At 36.0% G+C, this 22,985-nt stretch overlaps 1 pseudogene; it reads left to right on the top strand.

Moving 5' to 3' along the window:
* The first annotated feature begins 2,889 nt into the window (after positions 1-2,889).
* The window catches only part of LOC113094593 (ankyrin-3-like), a 73,141-nt pseudogene continuing 53,045 nt past the window's right edge, over positions 2,890-22,985 (top strand).

The following is a 22,985-nucleotide window of genomic DNA, read 5'->3' as shown; positions in this document are numbered from 1 at the left end:
TCATTTGGTAATTCTCAAAGTTTTGATGAATGGTTTGGTTTTAAGAGTGGGGTAGAAAATGTTTCTGGGTTTGTGTATATGTGGGAAGGGGTAGAGGTATATGGGGTAGTATTTGTGTTTGCCCGGTCTAATGGACAATTTTCGGCTGTGTTTGTGGATCCAGAGCAATGGGAACTGGGCCAGGGTAAGAGTGAACTAAAACAGACCACTCTCTTAAGCCCCTTTCACACTGCCATTCCGGCAAATACAGGGGGTAAGTGTTCCTGTAATTGTTCCCTGGTCGCTATATTTGGCACTTTCACACTGCCAGTGATGACCCGGTATATGTGCGTGCTTTCACACACAACCCCTGAAGATCCCGTAACGACACGTGACATCAGCGCGTGACGTGTAATGTACGAGTCGACAACGCTAGGCACGTTATACTTTAACTGAAGCAAGCAAACGATCTCTGCGTCAGCGCGGAAAGTGAGGAACTAACTGATCTCTGCTTCATTACAGTTTGCACATATGTTTTCGTCGCGAATGTTGATCTTCCTTCAAAACAGCCGGTAAAAGAGTCGCGCGATAACGCGCATCATCACTTCGATACCGAATTAGATCTGGCTTTTGTTCACACAGCGCTCGTTCCGGATCGATTACCGCAATGTTACTATGTCCCCGACCCGGGTTCGATTCGGTAATCAATTCCGGGACGTGGTTGCTTTCACACAGAAGGCGACCAGGCAATGTTACGGGAATATTGCGGGTCCGACGTGCAGTGTGAAAGGGGCTTTAGTCTAATCAGGACTTTTAGAAAATGTAGGGAAGTATTATAGGAAAAGAGTTCCAAAAATATACATAGATCCAAATTAGTACAAATCACAAAATTAAGTATAAATTAGTATAAAATAGTATAAATTAAATACCACTTTTAATTAATACAAAGTTTTATATAATATTTATATAATTGTTATATTTTAATCATATAGTGTATGCAATATTATTTACATGCATGTGCTATTTAAATACTACTACTACTACTAATAATAATGCAGCTCCCTAATGGGGTTTATGAAAAAGAATGTATTTTAAATGTATGTATTATATTTAGATTTATATTATACTGTGTTTTATGTGTATGGTTGCTGTGGGGAAGTTGCTGATGCTTGATAATAGCTCATGGATTTATTTAGATTTATATTATTTGTGAGGAGACCTTCATCATCTTTTTGTGAAATATCTTAGTAAAACCACTTCAAGGTCTGCACTCAAATGATATAAATCACTTTCCATTTCTAGAAACCATTCCCCCCCCAATAAATAATACATACCAATACATGCAGACAATATATTTTTTGTATAAGTTGAAGTAAATATCTAGTAAATAACACTTTAATTTTTTTTACGTTTTTTTATTGTAATTTTCTGAACAATTCATACCAGCTAAATATGACTCAAGAGCTGTCACATGTGAAGACCAGTATTAGGTATAAGTGATTAAAGGGTTAGTATACCCCAAAACAAAAACTCCTCATTCATTCACCATCCTGAGGTTCTTCTGTGGAACACAAAATGGGGAAGTTGCGTAGAGTTTTTATGCTACTCTGTTCCATATATATTTTTAAATATAATATTGTATTTTATATGCTTGCTTATATTTCATTCAGAAGAGCAATGTGACCATTCAGCTTAGCATTGCGCTTTGTTGTTTTTTTGGAAGAAAGAAATTCACTCACAGAAAGAAAGTTTTAAAAGACATGAAGTTGAGTAAATTATGACAACTGCTATTTTTTTCCCTTTAAGACATTGCTACATGTGTAGCATTTTCTAGATAAACACTATGCCATCCACTGAAATGGAATGGAATGGATTGTCTTTTATATTTTTTATTCTCTCATTTTTTGTCACACACAACATTAAGTACAAAGGGGGTTTTTGTACAGGCAGTGACTGAGGCAGTCTTGGAGTTGCAGAGGACCCTGCTGCACTCAGGTGGCTGATATCAGGCGGCAAGGAAGTCGACCGGAAGTTGAAGTCGGCCGCGCGCTGCCATCTTGTAGCAGAACTTCACTTGCGTTAGCATTCCCATTGACTCCCATTCATTTTGGCGTCACTTTGACAGCGAATAACTTTACATCTGAGGCGTTTAAAGACTCCGTTTGTCCATTATTTATTTTTAAAGATACATGACAATGTATAAAGGGCTCCATTACCTTCTATGTTACATTATGGCCCCGTAGAAACAGTTTTTTTAAAAATAGGCTAACGATTTCGTCATAACCACTCTGCATTTCCGTACAGACAGGAGGAGAAGCTCGCAGGTAATTAACTTAATATGGCGTACTGGCATTACATTTTAAAATAGTATACATAATAATTAATGAGAATACTTACTCCTACTCACTCACGCCAAAGAACTCCCCGCTCAAGCTCGCCGATGGCAAGTTTGCACGCACAGCTACTAGAACATTTACATCTGTCAGACAGGTTACTGACGTCGTAAAGCTTCGTTTGAGTCTGTGCGTCAGAAACGGTGCTAAAAAACGCTAAAAATGGGCTTCACTTGTCTCAATTGAGTTCCAATGGGGTTGCTGTGTCCATTTCTTTTACTGTCTATGGCTGATATGCAGGAGAAACCAACATGGCTGCCGTCACTCCATACTCAGAATGTCAATGACATGAGAGAGAAGCCAAGAGCTGTTGCATGTGTGATTCACAATCATTTTTTACTCATATTCATTCATCTCTCATTTCATGGGTTTTTTTTTTGTCCTTAAACATGAACTCACCCCAAATCCCCAAAAATTTGATCTAAATGTAATGTTACATTACCAATACACAAAATAGTGTGTTCATATCTAAATTTGTATGCCCTAAAATATGCATAAATATACCACCTCCTCTATTTAGAGTGGGTCAGCTCTTAACATAATGGGATTAGAGTAGCCTAGTAGTTGTACCCTCCCTCACATCAAATTATGTGTGTGTGTGTCTGTGTGTGAGAGAGAGCAAGCGAGAGATCGCACATGCATGAGGTAAATTGTTCTACATCCCTCCCCTACTTCCACCATGCATCCACACATACACACACACACACACACACCCACAGTGCTGGTGGGGGGGCAACACATATGCGCATATATTCACACTCACACACACTGATGCTGGTTGTCGCGGCGACTCATACACGGTTCAGGTCGGACCATTTGGGGATGGCTGAGGAGAGATCGTGGTTTCCGTAGTAACTACCCCAGCTGCCCTCCTCCACCCCTTTTCTTTCTTTCTTTCTCTCCTTTAGTCGTTCACTTGTGCCTGGTGATTATGGTGTCACCATCCCTCTCTTTTTCTCTCACCCACCCTCTTTTTTTCTTTCTTTCTCTGTATCTTCTTCTATCTGGATAAGGTTCCTTGAGCAGCCAATGACAAAGGCTGGAGGAAAGCAAACGGAGTAGTCGTTTTTTTTTTTTTTTTCAGGACAGAATCCCTCTCTTCCACTCTTTTTTGGTGGAATTCTTTGGAATCTTTTGAGGAATTGGAATTCTTGTTACATATTCTGGACGTTTGTCTCAGTGTGTTTGTTTGTGAGAGAGAGTGTGTGTGTGTGTGTGTGTGTGTGTGTGTGTATGGTTGCTGTGGGGACGTGGCTGATGCTTGATAATGGCTCATGCAGCGTCTCAGATTAAGAAGAATAAAGATGTGGATGTAAACGCACTGGAGGATGAAAAGGAAAGGAAGAAGAAGAGCAGGAAACACTCAAAGGAGCAAAAGAAAAAGGTACATGGAAATTCACACGCACACATACATGTTATTAGAGGGAGAGTGATCAGGTTTGTGGGATGGCAACATCTCGCCTGTTACTGCTAGTGAGTTCAGCGTGTGTGTGTATGTGTGTGTTAAACCTGTGCTGCAGTGCCAAGGTTACACTTTACATTTAACGCTCTGCATCCTTCTCACATAATCACACACACATGTCCCATAAAACAACCAGCCATGACGTGTGTGCCTCTTGTTCTGCGTTCAGGTTAAAAATGAGAGCATCACACTGCAGCATGTTCTGAGAGATTTTACTGTCCTCTGAAACGTGTGTGTATGTGCGCAGACACTCGTGTATTATACATCACATACTGATTTATTGATGTTTGGTTCTGTAGAGAGTGATGGAATGAAGCATGCAGATGCTGAACTGTCTATCATTTCTTATCATAGAGACACAACACACACATACACACAGCCTATGTCCACCACACCCAGACAGATCTTCTTCAGCGGTACCTCTGCAGTTCCCATTTGTTCTTATGTTGCTAATGTGTGATATTTTAAACCGGAATGTGTTGTGTGATGTGGTTTAAGATATGAGGAATCCCTGTTGAAGCAATGGCTGGCTGGCTGCCTCCTGCCTCTCATAACATGTGTCTTACCTGTGATCAACACATGAGCTATGATCACGTCTCTTGACCTTTACTGTTTCGTGATGTGTGTGTGAGAGCATGACAGAGAGAGTGAGTTTCACCCTCTGCTAATGTACTGTAATTTGTCAAACAATTAGAGACACTTAAAAAAAAACAAGGTTTGAGAGAGAAAGCTGGCATAATATTAATAAATTAGAGACATTCATATATTAATAAATATGAATAAATTATTTTATTATAAATATTTAATTTGTATTATTGTTAGACAAGTTTATTTATTTTATTTTAAAGAAGTACTGGCTTTTTTTAATTAAGTATTCATTGTACTCTATATTATTTTATCATTTTCATTATAGTTACTGACATTGTTTTATCTATTTTTTATTTAAATTATTTCAGTTTTATTTTATTATATATTTTTATTTTATTATTGTATTAATTTAAATTTTATTTAGGGTTCTTTTGTTTATTTTTATTTTTCTATTGATACTTTGGCAAAATATTCATACCAATCAAATGCTTTGAAAAGGATGAGAGAAAGTTAGTTTTATGGATGTGTATTTATTACAATACCAAAAGGCTTGGATTTTCTTGAAATGAGAATATAAGAGGAGACAGTGTGATGAAATGAAAATAGAGATAAAAGCAGACAGGATCTCTTTTCACCTATGAATGGCAACCAGAGAGACATCATAAAGATGGAGGTAAATCTGTGCTGCATTCTTGTATGGAGGAGGTAATTGCATTGCCATTGTGGGACAGAGTCTTGTTTACCAAAGAGAGTGAGCTGTTTTATAGGGATCTATGTTGGTCATTTAGTCTGAGTTTCCCATCAGAGTATTTCAGTACTTCTGCTATGCCTTTTTGGACATATACTGTACTGTGGTAATACCCAAAATTGGAACCAAATTGAATAGTTGAAAAACTTACTATTAATATCTCCACTGATCAAGTTTTAACTTTAAATAATCCAGAATACGTAATGTCAATAGATGCTGCCCTGGTTAATGAATATAGGATCATTTAGTATCTATACTAAATCATATCCTCATACAATGGGGAGTTTGGTTATTCAGAATTATCTTGGATTATTTTGCTCTATAATGTTATGGTTTTAAAGCTGTATCACACAATGTAGATTTCTGCACCCCAGGTTATACTGAGGGCCATCTGAGTGTCACTGTCCTGATCTCAGATCTCAGGTCTCTGGGGTGTTTAGTCTGTTACACTAAAGAGAAAGACAGAGAGGACATTACATCACGAAGTCTGAAACTGTGTCTTTTTGATCTTAGAAATTCATCCTCCACTTTCATGGCTGGTATAATATCTGCTTCTTATATTACACAAATGGATTGAGCAAAGAAGAAAGTAAGAGAACAGAGAGAGGTAGAGGCAGAGAGACCAGCTGATTGCCATTGGCAGAGGTCAAATGAAGGTTAGCTGGTTTCACTCTTGTGCCCCAGGACAGTGTATCCTGATACAGAACTCAGTCATGGAGAAATGGAGCTACTGGAACCTCCAGGACATCTGAATCAACTCGCTGACCATTTGTTGATATTCACAGTTGCCTTAGAGCAGATGAGAAAAATCCAGTTTTAAGAGAAAATCTATTCCATTTAGATATTAGGGAACAATGAATAAGAGATGCCGTGGATAAGGAAAATTGTGTTTTTTTTTTCTGTCTGGTTTTGTGCGTTTCAGCCTTTTATATAAGCAGAACAATTTCAGCTCACAGTAATAAAAATATAGTTAATATTTATTCATGTTTTGGGAAAGATTAATAAAGATATGGTTTGCTATTTCTTTTATAATGCATTACAGTATAGTCTCATATATGTATATAATACTATTTTAACATTGTGAATGCAGTCACATTTAATTAACTTAGCATTTGAAATATGTTTCATCCAATAATTTTAACACACAAACCAAACTTGATATTTTTACTGTTTCGCTTTTCTTCTTTCTAAAGGTGGCTGCATATCATGAGATTTTCACAATTATTTTATTCCTTAAATATGCAAAATATTCTAATATTGTAAACATATCATAAATGTGTGAAAACTATAGTAAAATAATGTAAAATAAAGTGATTTTTTCTTTTTTTCTTTTTTTAATGTACATTTAGTGAACGATTATCAAAACTATTGTCTATGTGCATATTTTATTAACAGCTGTTAACTGTTTTCATAGATTTTCTCATGGCTGAAACAGGCTGGGTTTTCTGGGTAGTGAATAGTAAAAAAAAATCCCTGGTTTACCAGGGTTGTCCCTGGTACTCATGATCTGGTGAGCCCCTGTAGCAGAATTCACAGCCGCACAATGTGATGAATGAGCTTCGCTCCACACCATTAATGAGAGAAGCCATGTAATACTGTGTGTCTCTCTATTGCTCACACACACAAACATGAAGGAGTGATGTGGGGGAGGGGAAGGGGGTGATAGAGAGAATGAGAGAGAGACTCACACATCGAGGGGGAGATGAAGAGGGTGATTTTGTTGGAGCGGTGGAGAAAAGCCCATTATCCATCTGTTCAGATGCTTTGTTCTATATATATATATATATATATGTGTGTGTGTGTGTGTGTGTGTGATCATGTGATCATCAGTTATGAGATCGATCATCTCAGTCGTTCTCTCTCTCTCTCTCTCTCTCTCTCTCTCTTTCTTCTCTGTTTTGCTTTGTAACCATATTTGATTGCCTGTAAAGGCAGGTTTGTCTTTTAATATTCAGCCGTTTCAGAAAGTTCTGCATCTGTCTCATTTGTGGGATTGTTCTTCATTCATTCAAAGCAGAAACACTTCAGCAGCTGACTGTGTTGGTTGTAATTGAGTAATGGATGATTCCAGGGCGTTTGGTTATTATTCAGTGATACATTAGCAGATGTTTAAGGTGTTCATGAAACAGAACAGGTGTAAACAAGTACATTTATAGTAATAATTTTGTGTGTGTGTGTGTGGATCAGGGTTTGCTTGTACATCCTGGGTACCGAATGTCTCCACAAGCATATAGTAAAAACTCTCCCAATAATAAATATACCGGTAATGAAAAATATAATGCAATATAATAAATAATAAATTTTTTGTATATGGGAAACTAGTTCTAATATTTTTCAATAGACTGCAATATGCGCATGGACCACGTATGGCTATATATTGATACATACAAAATACGTAAAGCCATTTTTACATGTAATAGCTCTGTTTTACATTTTCTTTGTTTAAGGGTTATATTTGTGGATAAAAAAAAAACGAAATCCATGTCTGAGTGGGGTTCAATGAAAATGATAGCTTTTTATTTATTTTTAAAGCTATAGATAAATATCTTATTTATTATTTGACATTTCCTTGAGTGTGTTTGTGTTGGTTTGTGAGCTGTATCAGTTGTCTGTTAAAGGTTGATACATGCTTGAGGCTCCATACAGAGCTTCAGTTGCCTGCTAAGAACACTGTGTGTCAGAGGACAGATCACACACTCACACACACACCCAAACCTCCTCACTTACAGCCATATTTCCACAAGTGTAAAATAAGAATGAGAGTTTGAACAAAATGGCACAGTGTCAATGCTGAACTATTGAATTATCAGTTTATACACTGTTATTTATTTATTTATTTATTTAAAGAAATACTTAAAACTTTTATTAAACCGACATACACTAATCAAATGTGAAAAGGAAATACTTTTACATTACATCAGAGAATCCTAAAAGTATCACATGATAATCACTGATAATAATGGACCGTCGTCATATTGGGTTAACTTGAAGAGCAGTAAATAGGAGAGTACCAAAAATATATATATTTTTTGCATTCTCATTTGCTCAAATAGCAAAAGAAAATCTCCTCAAATGACTTTTAATGTAGTGTTATAAATGTGCATACATTTAAAAGAGATTTATGATGCTGATGACCGTTAAACGTGCCATCACAGTCTTGTGAAAGGGGTCCATAAGTGCTTGTTGAGCTCCATATTTTTAGAAGGATTTCTAAAGGATCAAGTGACACTGAAGACATGGAGTAATGATGCTTAAAATTCAGCTTTGCCCACACAGAAATAAATTCCATTTGAACATAAATTAAAGTCAAAACTTTATATTTCACAATATTATTAAACTGTGCTGAAAAATTATTAAAATGATGTACATATAAGACAAGACTCATATCAGTAAAAGTTGTTTGGTAACACTTTACAATAAGGTTCATTAGGTTACATTAGTCAACTACTTTAGTTACAGTGAACTAAGCATAAACAACATTTCTACAGCATTTATTAATCATAGTTAATGTTAATTTCAACATTTACTAAGGCATTATTCAAATCAAAAGTTGTGTTTTATTCAGTATACCATTCAAAAGTTTGGGGTCAGGAAGACTTTTTTAGTTTGATATAAGTCTCTTATTCTCACCAAGGCTGCATTTATTTGATCAAAAATACAGTAACATTTTTAATTTTATGAAATTTCATAATTTAAAATGATTGTTTTTAATTTTTATGTTTCAAAATATAAACACGACCCTAATATGATAATTTGGTGCTCAAGAAACATTTATCCATGTTAAAACCAATTGTCCTGCTTATATTTCCTATAAGCCATAATATATATATATTTTTTTTTTAGAATAGAAAATTCAAAAGAATAGCATTTCGTTAATAAAAAATTAACTAATAAAAATCCTACTGACCCCGACCATTTGAATTTGAGTGTTTCTGTGTAAATGATTGACCTGGCCAAATTAACTTTTACCACATATTCATGGTCTCTTTATAGACTTTTTATATTTAGAACAGTTTATATTTTACCAGTCTTATTGGTTTTTAATATAGCTCTGTTATAATTCAGGAACCCGTTTATGATCAAATAATGACAAAGTGTTTCTATATATTTATCTCACGTTTTCTGTCCTTTTTATTATGTTTATTCTTTCTGCACTGTAATTCTTTTTAGATCACATTTGCATCTGTCGTGTAAATGCCAGTCAAAGGTACTCTTTCTGATAATGGTCTATTACCCAGCAGCTCTCTATTGATCTTGTTCAGAGTGTTGTTGTATCTCTGGTACATTCTCAGGGTAGCAGCCAGACTGTCTGCCCTTATAAAACTCCTTTACTGTAAACTCAACAGAGATGTGTGTGTTTGTGTGTATATCTTTGAAAGGCTACAAAAAGTTTCTGTTTAAAGTTTTAAGATGTGCTTGCAGGTCCTCATAGTGCTATCAATTGGAATGACAATATTGTATAATAGGTTCTGGTTTGAAATGAAACCGTTTGAAAACTGTTTTTATAAATAAATATATTATATCATATTAATAATCTGCATCATCTCTTGTAGTAACTTTGATTTGTTATTCAATTCTTTAATCCAAAGGAAAAACGTAAATTGTGTAAATTTAGATTTTAAATATCAACTGTTAGCTTAAGGATAAAAGCGGATGACTGATGCAATATCTTGGTTTGTGGTCTGCAAACAGCATGTGTGTACATTTGAGATATTTTGAGGTGTGTATAATGTGTGTGTTTTTGGAGGGTGTTTGAGGGCAAGGGGGGGGGGGAGTTATGCAGGCAGATGGCCTTTCCTTCCTCGCTCATCTGCTACAGTCTGAGTGCCAGATAATATCTCACACACTTTTAAATGGAAGAGCATGTGACAGTTACTCATCGAGCATGTGCACTGATTTGATCCTGCATTCTGCATTAGAATATATTAAAAACCAATCATATGGTTAGTAACCTTTAAGTACAGGGCATGAGACAATCTATAAACCATATCTCATGGTTTTCAGGGATTTTTGTAATAGCATTTGGCTTAATCTTACACACCAAAAGTAACTTCTTTTCTGTTTTAGATTCAGCAGCTAATGCTGATTTACTGCTCCAGAAACCTTTCTTATTATTATCACGTTCAAAATGATTGTGCTGAATATTTTTGTGCAAACCATTTTTCGACAAATATAATTTTTTTTATTTATTTCAATTATCAATCATCAATCATCATTATAACAAATGAAAATTGCAAAAAGCTAAAAGATGAGTAAACAATGCAATTTTTTTTAAGTGACCAGCTGCAGTATAGCTGTACTATACATACAGTATAAATGAACCACCACCTAATAATTTCTTAAGTTTGTTTGTATAGGCAGTTCTTCCTGTGGAACTGGCGCTCAATTAAAATTAATATTACAGTAAGCATTAAATCATGTGTGTTTCTGGACATTTTCTGATCCTTTGAGCACAGTTTATTGGTATTATCTTTCTGCAGACTTGTATCATATAGGACACTGAGCACATGGTAAACTAAATGCAGAAATTTTACATGGCTATCTCTCACTCTCATTCTCACTTGCCTCCTCCATCTCTTACTGTCTCACTAATTCTTAAATGATTAAACACACCCACATTACATTACTGCCATGCTCTTGTCATTATTTAGTTCCATTATTATCTTCCTTAATCCAGATATACAATTCTAAGTAAGCCTGAAAAGCCCCTTTACCTCTTTTTGTCCTTGCTGTTCACTCAGACTCTCTCTTTTCTCTCTGACCTAAAGAAGGGGTTGGGATTATTCTTCAAACTTCACATCTGATTTTAAATCCAGGCATCCTAATCTCAATCCCACAGCTGGATGGAGATGGTGCTGAAAGTGACAATCTGTATGACTTGTTAAGAGATCTATTACATACCCTCTGTATACCATTAAACCAATTATAATTAATTCCAGATGAAGTATGAAAGAAGAATTAGACATTATAACAAAATGACAACATGTGAGATTTAAATATATGCATGTGTATGATATTGCATTCAACATCCGCAGACGGTCTGCACCTGGGTGCTGAGGCCACACACACATTTCAGAAAATTAGTTTGAACTTTTTTTTCTCACTGTGTGTGTCAGGTGGGCTCTGTAATGATAAACGCCTAGAAGCATGATTCTGGGTCGCACACTACTGTTCTACCCCCAGAGACCCAAAGACACACACACACACACACACACTCTCAAGTTCATGCATGCCGGCACACATTAACTGCTGCCCCTCAGAGAGAACATGAGAGAGTTTAAAGTGCTTCCAGCTGCCTGAACTCACATGAACTATTCACAACTTCTTTGATCTCCTCTTTATTGGACTGATCTGTTGATTGGCTGATTGTAGACCAGGTAAATAATTTAATTACTATTATTAATAATAATAATAATAATAATAATAATAATAATAATAATAATAATAATAATAATAATAATAATGTTATATTTCATTCGTAATAATAATAATAATAATAATAATAATTATTATTATTGTTGTTGTTACTTTTATTTAAATAGTATTAATAATAATAATAATAATTATTATTATAAAAGTATTATTATTATTGTTGTTACTTTTAAATAGTATTCATAATAATATTTATTATTATTATAACATATATACTAGATATTATTTTTATATATTAAATATTAATATTAATTAAGTAGTAGTAGTAGTTGTATTATTCTTATAAACTGACTAAGTGTTGGTGGTGGTTATATTATTTATTATTATACGTAATTTGAGCATAGACAGGCTTGAAGTCATCCTGAACCCATTTTACTACTGTAATATGACATATTTGTAATAATAATAAAAAAAATGTTGGGGCAGACTTGATTTTATCTGTTGTTCTTACGTTTGATTAAAAATAACGAACAACTTTTACATAACTTGTGCTGCTTAATCATTCACAAAATAACCAGTAACATTAAAGTAAATAGGGTCGGTTTTGTTTTCATGCTTACTTTAGCATTTTGCCATTTCATATGTAACAAAAAAGGAGAGTGTATGGATGTGTTTGTTTATCTGTTTCTGTGAACTAAGCAGTAGTGTTGAATCTCTCCACTAGGGTCCAGTGTGAGTCTGGATATCAGTCATATTCTGATGATGTCATCGTTGCTGTGTTTTTCTTTGCAGTCACTCTGTGTTTGTAATGCTGTCATTACAAACCTCATTTCCTGTGTCCATCATAGACCTTTTCCTGCCATGACTCTGCGTTACATGTTAAAAGACTTGCCGACGGGCATTAAATTTCACATTTTCAGCAAACACAGTGAACACATGCAAACATAACATCAACACAAATAACAAACATACATCCAGATACAGTACTGACAACCTGTCAACCACACTAAGTTAAAAGTCTAATTTAAACACTATTCATTGCTACACCCAGAATCTGTGTTGGTATTTCGTCATGTAGGAGCGAAGCTCATTTGTCCTTCTAGAATGTAAAAATCTGCCCTATTTCTGAAAGCCTGGAAATCCTTCAGTGCCCATGGGTTTAAAGCAGGTGTAGCTCTTGTGAATACCTCTGTGTGTCTGACTGTATTTGAGAGAGAGAGAGAATGATGGTTCTCATTCAATCTCCATAAGTGGCTGATGAGGTGGAGGTCATTGAGGGAAATGATCATCACGGTTACCGAACATCTTGAGCTCCTTCAGATCACATTCTCTCTCCCCTCCTACTCTGTTGCCATAGCAACGCCACCATCCCAGAACGAGGAGACCTGTGATGCACCCCAAAGCATCATGGGATTCCTCTCTGCATAATCAGTCTGTGTATGTGTGAATGCCTGCATGAAGTGCATGTCTATATTTCTACATCTATGTTAGATAGAGTAACGGAAACCAGTTTGAAACTGGAACAACCACAAACATAAATTATTTTAGAAAAAAAAGAAGCTCTTGCAGATGTGTTATGTATCAAGAAATATTTCTAAACAACAGTATTTTAGTGGTTTGAAGAAGAAGCTCCCTTTTGATTTATTACTATATAGATTTTTAGTTTTGAGATTATTAATCTAATTTTCGTTACTGAAATGCAAGAATGTACAAAAAATACAGTTTGGGGACGGTAAGATTAAAAAAAAATTTTTTTTGAAAGAAGTCTCTTGTTCTCAACAAAGCTGCATTTATTTGATTGCATTTATTTGATGCAGTAAAAACAATAGTAATTAGAAATATTCTTTATAATATAATTTTAAATAACAGTTTCCTATTTTAATATATTTTAAAATCTAATTTATTCAATTGATGGCACAGCTGAATTTTCATCCATTACAGTTTACATTACATTACTGTACAGTACAGTGTCACACGATCTTTCATAAATCATTCTCATATGCCGATTCCGATGATCAAGAAACTTTTATTATTTTATAATATATAAATATAATAAACTTTTATTATTTTATTTTATTATTATCTATGTCTGTGCTGTCACTTTTGATCAATTTAATGCATTCATGCTGAATAAAATAATATATTTTTTAATTACCAACTCTAAATTTTTTAAAGTTAGTAGCCTATATATTTGAATTAAATGCATTTTTTTTAATTAATATTCAATTATTAATCATTATTAATTATTTTGTAATTGATCCACACACTATGGTAGTACATTATATTTATGCTGATTTTAAATAAATAATTTTCTTTCTTAAATAACTTTTTACATGTTCTTTGAGAATGTTCTTTATGATAGTGACCTGTGTTAATAGTAAAAAGTTTGTTAGTATCTGTTGAAATAATTTACAAATGTTTTTTATGTTTTTTATATTTAAAATCTTTTGATGTGTGCTTTAAAATGTATAATGTTAAACACAGTCGTGTTAAAAAGCAAGAGAAAAAAAATAAAAAATAAATAATTTGTTGTAAAATCAATGGCAATTAGCTGTCCATATGTTCACACAATATGTGGCTGTCTGACACATGGCTCTAGGCCACTCCCCCTTTCCGCAAACAAATGGGCACAATACTGACGAAACACACAATGGAAAAAAAACAAACACCCGACAGTATATTCAGAAGAATAATATATTCAAACAGACACTAGGATACACAGAGCAAGCACAGTATGTAAACAGCCTGTGTCACTGTATAACGGGTGACACACTTGATCCCATTGTCAGAGCTACAGCTGGAGTGTGTATTTACATGATGGTGCGGTGGCCCTAATACTGGGGGAAATGCTCCTAATCCTTTTTTGAGCAGCACTATGAACTCTGCATTCAGCCTAATAAAGCAACCCCCAGCAGTGCCAAACACACACACACACACACACACACACACACTCTCTTTTTATCCGGAAAGGGAGCAGATAAGCACTCTGACAATACAAACCATGCACATGAGGGTTTGCAGGGAGGGGGAGACTTCAGAACGGAGGGAAAGGGAGACCTATTAACAAATGCATTGGATTCAGCTGCTATATTTGGATCTCCCTTAGCACCTCATATCACTATTCAAAAGACCCCCACCCTCTGTGTTCACTGTGTATGACAAAAAAGAGAGAGAAAATCAGAGAGCAAAGCTCGTAAAAACATGGCAGCGGTTTAATTGATCCACATTCTTAAATGAAGATCGGATCTGTTTCCCTCTGGATACATAGAAAGAGAAAGGGACATTGTATAGAGAAAGAGAGAGATCGTTTTGACAGAAGTTATAAACTTCTCTTATAAATAGAACTGTGAACAGAGAAAGAAAACTGAAAAGTCGATTTAGTCTGACACAGAAGGAGAGGTCAAGTTGTAAAACAGAATAGATGAACAGAGAAGGAAGGATTCAAAGTGACTTTGTTTACTGTGGAACTGGGGATCATCGTATCCTTGTATCCGTACTCGTGCACACGTCATGTGGAAGTGTGTCTTTGAGCATCCTGCTGCCTGGGCATTTTTTCACACGTCACATGACTGAATGGCACCTTGCTGGCCGCAGAGCTAGAGAAGTAAGTGATCGGGTTTCTGTGGGACTGCAGGAAAAATGGCGGTGGAAGAGGCTGCTGACTATTTGTCACCCGTAAGTACTTCACAAACATGACTGGGAAGTGTGTGTTGTTTTAAATAGGCATTTTAGGAATGGTTGGGAAATGAAGGCTGTTGGTTGAGGATGCTTTGGGTCATTGTATGATCTTGCTCTTTATCTGCTTCAACCCCAGTCAGATTTTGTCCTTCAAAACTTTTATTAACATATTTCTTGAATACTTGATCTATTTGACACTCCTGGTAATTTTAAACTCATCTGCGGTCTAAAGGGCACAAAGACTGATCTGTTGGTCTCGCTGGGCTCAGACTTATAGATTATGTTTGCAGAATCCTACAGAGCTTACTGTCTATGTGAGGACCGGCGCAGTTGTCAAGGTTGTATCACATGCAACATTAGACCTGCTTCATGTGTGCTGGTGTTATTACCACCATTTTGACATTTATACTGGTCAGGCACTTCAACTCTACCTTTGCTCTAGTGCTTTTTTACTGACCTTGGTGTGTGTGTGCATGCATGGTAACACAAGCACACAGTGTCCTGGTGCTTTAAGGCTCTTTGCCATGTTCAATAATGTTCTAGACTACTTTATCTAATTTACCTAACAATGCACTATACCTTCATGACTGTATGAATCTACCTCTTTAAGCTGTTGTGACTATGGGGCTTCGATTTTATTGTGATGCTGAGGCTGGAGAGACGTTGCAGTTTTAGATCTATACTTATAGAGTGTTTAATTTTGCAATAATGTCTAGTTTAAAAAAAAAAAAAAAACTAGGGAAAGTAATAGATTATGACAAAAATGTAACCCTTTAGTAACACTTTCTCTTGAAGAGCACTTCTTCTTTAAAAAATTGCTGTGCTCATGCAACGATAGTGTTTAGTTTCTTTTCTTTTTAAAAACAAAGTAGAATAGATCAGTTATCAGGCTCAGCCATAACAATAAAATAAATTATGGACTTGGTATCAGCCAAAATTTCAACATGGGTGCATTTGTAATATTTTAAGCCTATAGAACATGGTAAATAATTTAGCTTACTTTAAATTAGGAACAATGGATATGAATCGGTTCGAGCAGGTCTATGTTGGGATGTTATGTTATAGATATGGTTGAAGTGAGAATGAAAACAGACATGCTGAAAAGTGGAGGAGGGATTTTAAAACTAAACAATACCAAGCAGCTTCACTTTCGGAAACATTCTGTTGTGTGACGCCCATTATGTCTGACCCAGACAGTCTGAACTGACCAACTCCTCTGCAAAAACCAACCAGAAATGGTTCGATCTGGCTGTAAATTGCAACATTTTATTTTATTTTTTTATATTATTTTCAAGACTGTAGCTGCATGTAGTGGTGCTGATGTTGTCTGTTCAGACTGAGTACAGGAATGTGCGTGTGTGTGTGTGTGTGTGTGTGCGCGTGCAGTCACTCTGTCTGCAGCCAGGGTAGCTTTGTTTTTTGCCGATCATGCAGTATTTGACCTCTCTGCTTATCTAGGACCTGAAGAGACACTGAGACAAAGAGGCAGAGAACAGGGTATTATTGGGTCAGCTGTTTAAATACTCTTATTCTTTTATGAACAACAGCTGTACAGACATTAACATTTAGTTTTCAGATGCAGTGTCATATCATTTGTATCAACTATGACCTTTTCTCTTCCCTTTCCTCGTGTCTTTCTTTCAGTCCAGTATCTCTGATATTTTAATAACAGCTGTACCCTAGATAATGTCTTATGTAACTCAACTGGGTGTGTGTTTGTGTGTGTCAGGTAGCACAGAGTGTTTCCACTATACTGTGCGTACTGTACATGCGGTGTTCACAGAATTTCCCACACTGAAATATTGATGCTTACGATTTTAAAACAGAGAGGGCTTTCAGATCTCCATGCTTGAGATGAATTATACAGTGTGAGCATTTATAAAGATTCAGAGCTTGACACTGTACGCACAGGTTGTCACCACTAGGGTTTTTGTAGATGAAGAAAATTGTAGGAAAACAAAATCTTACAGACAGATGAGGCAGTGGGTACTGTTTGATTTGAGTAAAGAAGTAACCGCCTAAAAACCACCCAGAACATCTTGGCAAGTGCAAAGCAAGATACAAACAGTTGTTCTAACTACATTGGCAATGTCCTGGCGGTGTAACAAAACTTGTGTTTAGTAAGTGATCCACTGTGCACATCTAAAACAAATACCTCTAGAAACTGTCAAAAAACTAATATAAACTGTTTTCCGAAAATAACACTTAGCAGCAGTTTTGGTGCAAACTTAACTACACAATGGCAATTCAAGGCCTGTGTGTGTATCCACAGTGGGACTCCTTAGAGTTAGCATTCAGTAAAAATGAAGACGTTTTTGCCTAGCTTCTTTCTAACCTCCCATGAAAACCACCTTTATATTTTACTTAGTGAGAAAATGTTTAATTTCTGTGGTGATAAAAGCATGTGTGGTTTTTGTGTAATACTAAGGAGATACAAAAGATAAAGTAGGATCTGTTCGGATGAAGAACTTTTGAAATCGAGGTAAAGTGAAGACTGTGTTGACGTTATACTGTAAAGTTTAGAATTAAATATTCAGATGTTTTATTACATTTTGTTTGCGTCCTGTGATACTGTTTTGTAGGTTGTATATGAATGTTTACATGTCATGGTTATTATGTCTGTGCATTGCCAATGCTTTAATATAGCAATTGTTTAGCATGTTTAGCATTAGTTTATACTACTGTGCAAAAATTTGAGGTCAGTATGTTTTTTTTAAAGAAATTATTATTTTTATTCAGCAAGGGTAAGGGAAAAACCAAGCAGACTTTTCATTTAGAGCTTTCGTTGTACTTATCGTACTGACAATTCCATTGGAGCAATGAGAGTCTTGCTCAAGGGCACAATGATAACAGGACAGGAGGTCATTCCTATTCACTGGCAACCCATGCTTTGGATAAACCTACAACATTTATGTTAGAAATTCAGATCTTATCCATTAGGACACAAGCACTCACATTATTGAATACAGATTTTCTTTGTGATGATATATATGTTAGTGGGTGTGAGTGGGTGTTATTTTTCCAGCTAGAATCCTTCAGGGAAGGAAAAACTCATTAACTCAGAGATAAGAGGGGGAGATGAATCACGAAAAAGACCACCATACACATACAACGTCCTTTCTCTCTCAGTCTTTTTATTGTGTGTGTGTGAGGGGCAGAATTTGTTTACCATAACCACTACCCCCTGAGAAAGGCATCTTTTGCATGTGCTTTTAATCCCTCATTTCATACCAAAGACTGTAGGAGTCTGATGATACAAGAACACTCTCACACACACAAGAAATGGGGGTTTTCCCAGTGGAATAGGTTGAGTAAATTACTAGTTAATAAGCTTTGAGTTCATTATGAGCTGTAAATCGTATGCTAGAATACAGAAACATACACACACCATTGCAAAAAAACACATATGTGTGATATGTTCTTGAATGTTTTGGTCACTAGATGAATTTGCATGCCATTTATCTCCATAAATCTTCTCGTCAAACTTTTGGAATGTGAATATTTCTTTCCAGGTTGTCTTGCCAGCGCACACACACACACACACACATTGATGGTAGATATGGGGAGGAATTTGTCCTGGGTTTAGTGAGAACTAAATATAGCTTCTCATTTGGAGGAATTCCCCATGTGAGCGTGTCTCCAAGATAACCCTCTCCTATTCTTTATTAAAGTATGTGTGTTTATGTGTGAGTGAGGTAAAATGTATTGAAATTTTGAGCTGTGTCCTCTTATGTCAAGAGCAGCGTCCCAGAATCAAACTGAGGCTGACGAAAGAAGACACATAGGCACACACTCACACACACACACGTTGTGTATTCTCCCAAATCCTGCTCTCTTTCTTATATACGCATGAGAAGAGAAAACTTATTCTGAGAGAGAGACTAAAAAGATCTGGACGGAAAGTGAGCGGAAACCTTTGTCAGAATAATAACCATTATTTAGTGTTCTGTTCCGTATCCGTTGATGAGAGATGGGCTGTTTTTAGCTGGATCTTCAGCTGGAACGCTGGGATATCTGCTGAGAGATGGACTGCCAGTGTTTTTAGGTGCTCTGTGCAACTTTGATTCTCTGTCACACGGCGATCGTGGTTTCCCTGTAGGACATTGAGTGGTAGACTAAAGCTGATGTTTTCCTGGATATGTGTGTGTGTTTGTGGAGACAAATTGCACTGAGTAAATATGGATTTGGTATGATTTTTTTTTTCTTTGCATTTCAATGATTTTATGAGCTGAAATCTGTTTGGTTTGTTCGTATTTGATCTGGTTTTGACCTAAATTGTCCTGGATTTGACCTTTGACCTTGTCATTGGAATAATCATCTCCTGCATTTTCACTCATTACTTGCAGCCGGACAGCAATGGCAGTTACCTGCGGGCAGCGAGGGCAGGGAACCTTGAGAAGGTCCTCGACTACCTGAAGACTGGTGTCGACATCAACATCTGTAACCAGGTACAGATCATTTCTATTACCATGTAACAGGCTGTAACAATATCATTATCATTACTGAGAATGCTGGAAGTAAATTGTCAAATTTTTTGTGTGACAGCATGTTATTTCCATCAGTAGCTGTACTGTTAAATTGCTAATTTTTACTTTCAGAATATGAATATGAATAGTTGATCTTTCATATATCTACATGATATCTATATACTGTATATACTTTTATTCAAGGATGGATTAAACTGATCAAAAGTGACAATAAAGACATTGTACAAAATATGTATATTTTAAATAAATGCTGATTTTTAACATTATATTCAAATAACTTTCTATTCAAATATTCCTGAAGATAATTTGTGAAGCAGCACAATAATTTTCATCATTAATAATAATAAGACATGACTCAAATGACTCAAAAAGGAAATCGAACAAAAAATTGGCATATTAAAAGATTTTTGAAGCATCATGTAACACTGTAAAACTGGAGTTATCATAATAATATTTCATAATATTACTATTTGTACTGCATTTCTAATCAAATAAATGCAGCCTCAGTGAGCCTAAGAAAATTATTTCTAAAGCATTCAAAAAACTGCAAAAAAGCTGAAAACTTTGATTATTTGAAAAGATGCACCATGTTGGAATCAGTGGAAGCAGTCTTTCTGAATCCCCCCCCCCCAGCGTTTTACTACAGGACAATGTCACAGTTGTGCCGTATCTCATGAAGTTCTGTGAGGTGTAACACAAAAGTGAAATGCTTGCAGATTTATTTAAAAATAAATAAACAATGCAATAAAAATTCATCTTTAATGAGTAGTTTCAATTTTATTAAATTTTAATAATAGTTTAAAGGGATCTTTTAATATTCTGTTTTCAAATATTTTTTTCAAGGATATCTAATTTTGTGTTAAAAACAATATTTGATAAAAGTATTTTAAGCAGTGATTTGCGAAAGTGCCTACATATGATATGCGTGTATATATTTCTATTCTGGTCCAGGCTAGTTGATACTGGACTGCCCCTGTCTGGCAGACAACCATATCCATACTTTTCACTAGCAGAACTTGCATTTTGTTCCAGAATGGGTTGAATGCATTGCATCTGGCGTCCAAAGAGGGGCATGTGGCCGTGGTGGCCGAGCTGCTCAAACTAGGTGCCAACGTAGATGCAGCAACCAAGGTCAGTTTGATGCACACAGACACACACAAACACAGGCACACACACGCACACACTCTGAGCCTCCAGCTCAGTTTGTATTTCTGTTTGATATCACATGGTGTTCTCTGCTCCTGTGAGCATGTTCACACTGGGTATAAAAAGCCTCTAGTGCTGCATTCACTCAACAGGAATGGAGTGTGTGTGTGGAGGTAAATTACAGGCCAGCGGAAACAACACTTCTCTGGCTGAGGGGAAAGAATGGTGGTTGGGGGGACGCCAGTGGGACAAAAGCATCCATTAGATGGGGGTGATACAAACAGGTGGTGGAGTGATTAATCCAGAGATGCCAATCATTCTCTCTCACTGTTGTTTCTCCATCTACTCTAATCCAGAAAGGAAACACGGCGCTGCACATTGCCTCACTGGCAGGACAGGCGGAAGTGGTGAGAGAGCTAGTGACCAATGGGGCCAACGTCAATGCACAGAGCCAGGTAGACTCCACAAACTTGTATATGCACACACACACACACAATCATTGGGCTGGATCATCCAGCTTTACTGCAAGGCAGCTCACGTACACTCTTTTCTAATCTGTTTCTATTTTAGATGACCAGCCAATGAACACCCAAATACACACACACACACACACACACACACACACACACACACTGCTTTAAACCGGAGCTTAGTGAGTTATGAAGGCCAACTAAATTACTAGAGTGCCAGTAATAATACTATTTCCTGCACTGAGCTCAACACAGTGCATTCAGATGTAAACACTGGTAAAAAGAGACACATTCTATACCTTTACAGCCATTTATTGTGTCAATTTTGTGGCAGATCAGATTATTGTGTGCCAAATAAGTCATAATTTGATTTTCCATTATTGTTTTTATCCTCTGTATGACCTTTAAAAATATATAGTTGATTTTTGCACATTGGATTGTTGATCAGTATCATTACCGGATTGATTTTTGTCCATGTGAGCAGTCATGTGTTAATGTTATTATGGCAATATGTCTGAATGATGCATTTTTACAGATTTAGTTTCAGTAAATGAGATAAGAGTTTTATTCATTGCATGGGAGTTTGTCTACATGGCTTTTTGTTTCAAAGGAGCAAGGAAGTTACTGTTCCCCATCACAAAACTAACAGCATTTGAATTGGACTTTTACACATTAAATGAAAAGAACCAGATTTTGAACTCAAAGATAAAAAGACATAACATAGATAAACGTGATGATGAAGGGAGTCTGTGTCTCTGCTTGATGCTCCATCATCACAAAGTATTGTCCTCTCCTACCTGCACTGTCAGCATCTCTGTGTTGCCATGGGAGCAGGGTCACTGAGGTTATGGTAGGGGGTGTAATGGGGGTCTGTCCTCTCTGGAGAAATCTCAGATGATTAAAAAAAATATTAAGAATGACAGATTTGCCATGGCAACCTAGCTGTAGGGTTACCGCAGCAATGGTTCATGTTTCATGCCTACGAAGTAAGTCAAATAAAACTTCTGATTTATTTTGCTGAGAGGAGGGGGTGGGTAGCTCAGCAGTGCAGCTCTGTCTAGTAGAACATATGTGACTCTGAATTTTGTGAATTTAAAAATTGGTTAGATGGCTTTTAAAATATTTATGTTTATATATAATATAACATTTTTCAGAATTAAAATGGGGGATGAAAAGGTGGGGGGGATATCACCTCATTAGCTAGATATGCAGTTGTTGTTGTTTTTTATGTATTTAATATATGCTAGAGAATTATGATAAGATTTTGTAGGTCTCACTGTCCTATTTCTGTATCTGTTCCGTAGCTAAATTAAAGAAATCATTCAAATGTATATATATTTTTAATGTATATATAACATTAATGTAATCTTTGTTTCAGAATGGTTTTACCCCACTGTACATGGCTGCACAGGAAAACCATCTGGATGTGGTGCGCTTCCTCCTGGAGAACAACTCCAGCCAGAGCATTGCAACAGAGGTTTGTGTGTGTGTGTGTGTGGGTGTGGGTGTGTGGGTGGGTATTTTATTGATTACTGAGGATAAAGTCGGAATGACCTTGAGCAGTTCACAGATAAGTGCTTCCTACTCCTCACCTCTCTTTTTCTCACAATATATACAATATACATAACTGTAAAAGTTTTGGGGTTAGATTTTTTTTTACTT

This window comes from Carassius auratus, unplaced genomic scaffold (assembly GCF_003368295.1).
Source record: "Carassius auratus strain Wakin unplaced genomic scaffold, ASM336829v1 scaf_tig00215410, whole genome shotgun sequence".
NCBI lineage: Eukaryota > Metazoa > Chordata > Actinopteri > Cypriniformes > Cyprinidae > Carassius > Carassius auratus.
Note: the sequence above shows the minus strand (reverse complement) of the source record. Positions and strands in the feature narration are given on the sequence as shown.